Source organism: Chiloscyllium punctatum, chromosome 17, assembly GCF_047496795.1.
Source record: "Chiloscyllium punctatum isolate Juve2018m chromosome 17, sChiPun1.3, whole genome shotgun sequence".
NCBI classification, from domain to species: Eukaryota; Metazoa; Chordata; class Chondrichthyes; order Orectolobiformes; family Hemiscylliidae; genus Chiloscyllium; species Chiloscyllium punctatum.
In genome coordinates, this window is record NC_092755.1 from 87,229,258 (window position 1) to 87,236,874 (window position 7,617).

A 7,617-nucleotide genomic window follows, 5' to 3' on the forward strand; every position below is an offset into this window, starting at 1 on the left:
TCCTTATAAATTTAAAAGAATGGCAATGAGTGTTTGTTTTCCACAACACCCAAAAGATAAATGCAATGCTTTCCTACTCCCCAAAAGCATAGACACAACCAAGATGATTTCTAAAGATGCAAATGTAGCCTAAGTGTAAAGCAGAAACAAATCACTTCTTTACCCTGTTCTCAGAACGATGGTTGAAAATGAGGTTCCTTAAAGACAATTGGAGGTTGGGAGTTTTTGGCTTTCAGTTAAACTCTGGTTGAACTTCTGCTAGAAAGCTATATACTCATGCAGGTAAAACAAACTAGCTCCACTTCACTGCCTTTGGTAAGTTTCTTTTCATCTCTCTGCTTGCAATGTTGTTCTCTGTTGGTGTTGGTCCCAAAATGACCTGTTGGGCTGCCCTTCTTAATTAATTTCAGCATGCCCACTTAATTTATTGTACAAACAGTACTTATGTATTCTGTTATCCACAAAGAGTCGTGATAACAGATATAATTGACAAATAATGGAAAACAAGTTGTATTTCATCAACACACCAGCTATAATCAGTCTCCTGAAATGTCTTCATCAGAAATTCTGTCTTCATTGGGTTGGTGAGTCGAGCAACTATTGTCATTACATATCCTTTTAATTGAAATCATGAAGGGTAATAAACCAGCACCTAGGATGGCCAGTTGCATTTCAAGCAACTTCCCAGAGATGTTCAGACATGTCCACTTCTTGGCTGCATGGAAACTGTAAAAGAATTCACCTGACTTTTTTGACTCCATTTTATGAAGGTACAATGTCCATACGCTATGTTGTTTTTTTAAAAGTAAAGTATTAACTTGCCAGTAAGTTCAATGGGCATATGGCATGAGCATAACAGAAGTGAAATGGGTGGGAAAAAACATTAAAATGGGTGATTTAAAGTTTCAGTCTTACTCTTCATATAGTTTCAAGGTCAAAAGTCACACAACACTAGCTTTTGGAGCAACCTGACAGAGGAGCAGCAGTCTGAAATCTTGTGATTTCAAATAAACTGGTTGGACTATAACCTGGTGTTGTGCGACTTTTGACCTTGTCCACCCCAGTCCAATACCGGAACATCTACTTCATATAGTTTAACTTAGTAACAAAGAGAGGTCAATGATAGACTTAAAACCTGAGGGAGTTTATGAGTAATGAGGGGAGAACTATTAAATGTACAGTCATGGCCATTTTGTAACAATGATAAAGCCTGTGGTATGCAGAGCCTAATGCAATAGTCGAAACTGGAACAATTGCAAGTCCATTATTGAAAATAAGAGAAGAAAGCATGATTCCCAACAAAAAACCCAAAAATTATTGAGTTACGAGAATGATGAATAAATAATAAATACTACTCTTGGCATGCAGATCAAATTACTTTTCCCAGAAAAGAACATGTAACAAAAAGGGAAGGAAGGAACAAAAATATTGGCATCTCAATGATTTCATGAATGATTTATAATGTAATTCCTACCACTTAAACCATTTAAAAATATTTAAATTGATCTACTGTTTAAGTAAGAAAAATTATGCAAATTCATAATTACTATTATGCTCTGTTCCAAGTTGCTTCGTCAAGCATGTTAAATGCATAATTATTTCTAACAAAAGAAGGTAGTCAGTGAATTGTGAACACAGTGATTGACAAAAGTGTGAATGGGCAGTTTTCAAGCCTATGTTTTAATTGTAATCAATACAACACCATGAGGAAGTGATTGTTTACGGTTACGTGTATTTAAGTCAAACTGCAGTACTTGCAGTACAGTGGATTACATTAGATTTTGTGTCCTGCCTGACTTCTAAAAATCAATTTGCGATGTATGGGCCAACAGTTATTGCTAATCCTTAGTTGCCTTTGTAAAGGTGTTGGTGAGCTGTCTTCTTGAATTGCTAAAGTCCATTTGTTGTATGGTGATCCACAATTAGTAGGGAATTCTGGGATTTCGACCAAGCAGCATTGAAGGAATGGTGATATATTTCTGAGTCAGCATGATGAGTGGCTGTTATGGGTGCTGTGTAAGGGACCCTTCATGAATTTCTGCAGTGTGTCTTGCAGATAGTAGACAATGATGCTACTACATGCTCGTGGTGGAGGGAATGAATGTTTGAGGATGTGATGTCAATCAAGCAGGCTGTTTTGTTCTGGATGGTATTAACCTATTTGAATGCTGTTGGAACTACATTCATCCAGGTGAGTGGGAAGTATTCCATCACACCCCTGACTTGTGCCTTCTAGATGGTGGATAAGCATTGGTGAGTCAGGAGGTTAATTACTCACTGCAGGAATGCTAGCCTCTGAGCTGCTGTTATAAACATTTTATTTATATGACTAGTTCATTCAGGTTCTAGTCAATGGTAACCTCTAGGATGTTGATAGTAATGCCATTGAGTGTCAAGAGGCATTGGTTTGATTCTCTCTTGTTGCAGATCATCCTTGCTTGGCTCCATGATGCTACTCTTGATTAAATGTGGCCTAGATATCAAGAGCAGTCACTCTCATCTCACTTCTGGAATTTAGCTGTTCTTGTCTATGTTTAAACCAAGGCCATAATGAGGCCAGGAGCAGAAGGTCTCTGGGGGAGCCCAAACTGAGCATCAGTGAACAGTTATTGCTAAGCAAGTGTTGACTGACACTACTGTTTATTACATCTGTCTCTTTACTGATGATCGAGAGTAGACAGATCGACCTGTACTGGAACAGTTTGGTGAGGAAGACAATGGGTTCTGGAGGACACATCTTCAGCACTATTGCCAGATTGTTCCCATAGCCCATAGCCTTTGCAGTATTCAATGCATCTAGCCATTTCTTGATACAGTCTGTTCTGATAAAATGCAATAGTTGCATTCCTATGCAATCCTATGTAATAGCAGCACCATTTAAACCAATGGGACTGGAATTGTGTTATAGCCAATACAGGTAAAAAAAGTTTGTGTTCTACAAATAATAGTTTAATTCCTTCAATCGCGTTATAACCTATTCACATTGAAGAAATTTGCATTATAGCTGAACCGACTGTATCAAGTGGTTGGAGACTGGTATCTATGAGGCTGAGAACACCAGCACTTATGGCTGAAGAGTGTGGCAAATGCTTTAGTCTTTCTTTCAAACTGATGTGATGTGGAGCCTCCTCCTCCAGTGAGTTGTTCACTTTCCACCACCACTCACAACTGGATGTGGCAGGATTGTAGAGCTTAGATTTCATCTGTCAGTTGTGGGATGGCTTAGCTCTGTCTATCACTTACTGCTTATACTGTTTAGCATGCAAATAGCCATCATTTGTAGCTTCACCAGGTTGACATTTTTAAGGTATGCATGGTACTGCTTTAATCATGCCCTCCAGCACTCTTCTTGAACCAAGGCTGATACCATAAGACCATAAGACATAGGAGTGGAAGTAAGGCCATTCGGTTCATCAAGTCCACGCAGCCATTCAATCATGGCTGGTGGGTATTACAACCCCACTTACCCACACTCTCCCAGTAGCCCTTAATTCATTGTGAAATCAAGAATTTATCTATCTCTGCCATGAAGACATTTAATGTCCGCTGTGCTCTATGGCAATGAATTCCACCACTCAATGAGGCCCAACACTCTCTAAATTCTAAATTGGTCCCCTCTAATTCTAAGGCTGTGCCCATGGGTCTTAGATCCCTGTCTGATGGAAACAAATTCCCAGCATCCACCCTTTCTAAGCCATGCATTATCTTGTAAGTTTCTATTTGATCTCCCCTCAACCCTCTCAACTCTAATGAATACAATTCCAGGATCCTCAGCTGTTCATCCTATGTTAGACCTACCATTCCAGGGATCATCCGTGTGAATCTCTGCTGGACACACTCCAGTGCCAGTATGTCCTTCCTGAGGTGTGGGGCCCAAAATTGGACACAGTATTCTAAATGGGGCCTAACCAGAGCTTTATAAAGTCTCAGAAGCACATCGTTGCTTTTATATTCCAACGCTCTTGAGATAAATGACAACATTATATTCACTTTCTCAATCATAGACTCAACCTGCAAGCCAACCTTTAGAGAATCCTGGACTAATACTCGCAGATCCCTTTGTACTTTGGCTTTTTTTGTCACCGTTTAGAAAATAGTCCATGCCTGTATTCTTTCTTCCACTTGCTCATGTTGAATTTCATCAGCCATTTTCTTGCCCACTCTCCTCACCTGTCTAAATTTTTCTGCAGCAACCCCCACCTCCTCAGAAGCAGTCTGTCCACCTAGCTTCGTATCATCGGCAAACTTTGCCAGAATGCCCCATGTACCTTTATCCAGGTCATTAATGTATAAAATGAACAGCTGCGGCCCCAACACCGAACCCTACAGGACACTGCGTGGCACTAGCTGCCATTCCGAAAAAGAATTTTTTTATCCCAACTCTCTGCCTTCTGTCAGATAGCCAATCATCAATCCATGCCAGTAGCTCACCTCAAACACCAAGGACCCTCACCTTACTCAGCAGCCTCCCGTCAGGCACCTTATCAAAGGCCTTGTGGAATTCTAGATAAACAACATCCACTGGGTCTCCTGGTCTAACATACTTGTTACTCTTCAAAGAATTCTAACAGGTTTGTCAGGCACAACTTCCTCTTACTAAATCCATGCTGACTTGTTGTAATCTGAATCTGCGCTTCCAAGTATTTAGAAATCTCATCCTTAATGATGGATTCTAGAATTTTACCTCTAACCGAGGTTAGGCTAATCGGTCTGTAATTTTCCATCTTTTGTTCTGATCCTTTCTTGAACAAGGGGATTACAACAGCGATTTTCCAATCATCTGGGACTTTCCCTGACTCCTGTGATTTTTGAAAGATCACAACCAATTTCCGCTATTTCCTCAGCCAGCAGCCTCAGAACTCTAGAATGTAGCCCATTGGGGCCAGGAGATTTAACAATTTTTAGACTTTTTGCCTTTCTGGCACTTTCTCTTTTGTAAAGGCTAGCATACTCAACTCTGTCCCCAACTCTTCTTAATTGTTAGGATATTACTCATGTCTTCCACTGTGTAGATTGACACAAAGTACTTACTAAGTTCTTCAGCTATTTCCCTATCTCCCATCACAAGCCTCCTCCATCAATTTGGAGCGGCACAATTTCTACTTTTGCCTCTTGTTTGTTTCTTATGTTTTGAAAGAAACTTTTACTATCAGTTCTAATATTACTGGCTAGCTTATCTTCATATTTGATCCTCTCCTTCCTTGTTTCTCTCTTTGTTATCCTCTGTTTGTTTTTGTAACCTTCCCAATCTTCTGATTTCCTAGTGCTCTTGGCCACTTTATAGGATCTCTCTTTTTCTTTGATACATTTCCTGACTTCCTTTGTCATCCATGGCTGTCTAATCTGTCCCGGATAATCTTTCTTTTCTTTGGGATGAACCCCTGTACTGTGTCCTCAATTACACCCAGAAACTCCTGCTATTGTTGCTCTCTTGTCTTCCCCACTCGGCTCTGCTTCCAGTCAATTTTCATCAGCTCCTGTCTTATGCCCTTGTAATAACCTTTATTTAACTGTAACACCATTATATCTGATTTTGCCTTGTCTCTTTCAAACTGCAGACTGAACTCTACCATATTATGATTGCTGCCTTCTCAGTATTCCCTAATATTAAGATCTTTTATAAAGTCTGGCTCATTACATAGCACTAACTCCAGAATAGCCTGCTTCCTTGTGGGCTCCATCACAAGTTGTTCCAAAAAGCCATCCTGTAAGAATTCCATGAATTCCCTTCCTTTGATCCACCAGCAACATAATTCAACCAGTCCATTTGCGTATTGAAGTCCCCCATGATCACTGTGACCTTGCCTTTCTGACATGCCCTATCTATTTCCTGGTACATCTTGCGCCCTGGGCCTGGCCACTGCTGGGAGGTCTGTACATAACTCCCATTATGGCTTTTTTTGTCTTTGTGGTTCCGCAACTCCACCCACACAGACTCCACATCATCTGACCCTCTGTTATTCAGTGCCACAGATTTAATTTCATTCTTAACTAAGAAGGTAACCCACCCCCTCTGCCCACCTCCCTGCCTTTTCAATAAGTTGTAAATCCTTGGATGTTTAACTGCCAGTCCTGAACACCCTGCAACCATATTTCTGTGATGCCTACCACATCATAATCATTCACGATGATTTGTGCCGTTAATTCATTTACTTTGTTACCAATACTATGAGCATTCAAGTAAAAAGCCTTAAGGCTAATTTTCTTACCCTCGTGACTTCCAACATCTCTGTAATATGTCCTAAGTTATCCTTCCTTTTTGCTTCATTTATAGCCTGCCTTAAACTAAAACCCTGCACACATGCTAACCTGCTGCTTACCTTTTTACTTGACTCCATACTCTCTGTTGCTTTCCCTTTCCCTTTCCCCTGACTCACAAGTTTAAAGTCCTAGTGACCACCCTGTTTATCTTTTTCACCAGAACACTGGTTCCAGATCGGTTCAGGTGGAGACCGTCCCATCGGTACAGATCCCCCCCCGGATCCAAAACTGATGCCAATGTCCCATGAAATGGGATCCCTTTTTCCCACACCAACCTCTTAGCCACGCGTTTACTTCCCTGATTTTCTTATCCCTAGGCCAATTAGCATGTGGCTCAGGCAGTAATCCAGACATTATGGTCCTTGAGGACCTGTTCTTTAATTTCCTTCCTCATGCTTGATACTCCCCAAACAGGTCCTCCTTGCTAGCCTTGCCTATGTTGTTAGTGCCGTGGACCACAACAACAGGATCCTCTCCCTCCCGCTCCAATATCCTTTCAAGCCGGTCAGAGATGTCCTGTAGCCCGGCACCGGACAGGCAACACACCTTGGCTTGATGGTAATGGTAAAGTGAGGATTATGCTGAAAATGTGTTGCTGGAAAAGCGCAGCAGGTCAGGCAGCATCCAAGGAGCAGGAGAATCAACGTTTCGGGCATAAGCCCTTCTTCAGGAATGAGGAAAGTGTGTCCAGCAGGCTAAGATAAAAGGTAGGGAGGAGGGACTTGGGGGAGGGGCATTGGAGATGTGATAGGTGGAAGGAGGTCAAGGTGAGGGTGATAGGCCGGAGTGGGGTGGGGGCGGAGAGGTCAGGAAGAAGATTGCAGCTTAGGAAGGTGGTGCTGAGTTCGAGGGATTTGACTGAGACAAGGTGGGGGGAGGGGAAATGAGGAAACTGGAGAAATCTGAATTCATGCCTTGTGGTTGGAGGGTTCCTAGGCGGAAGAAGAGGCACTCTTCCTCCAACCGTCGTGTTACTATGGTCTGGCGATGGAGGAGTCCAAGGACCTGCATGTCCTTGGTGGAGTGGGAGGGGGAGTTGAAGTGTTGAGCCACGGGGTGGTTGGGTTGGTTGGTCCGGGAGTCCCAGAGGTGTTCTCTGAAACGTTCCGCAAGTAGGCGGCCTGTCTCCCCAATATAGAGGAGGCCACATCAGGTGCAGCGGATGCAATAAATGATGTGTGTGGAGGTGCAGGTGAATTTGTGGTGGATATGGAAGTATCCCTTGGGGCTTTGGAGAGAAGTAAGGGGGGAGGTGTGGGCGCAAGTTTTGCATTTCTTGCGGTTGCAGGGGAAGGTGCCGGGAGTGGAGGTTGGGTTGGTGGGGGGTGTGGACCTGATGAGGGAGTCACGGAGGGA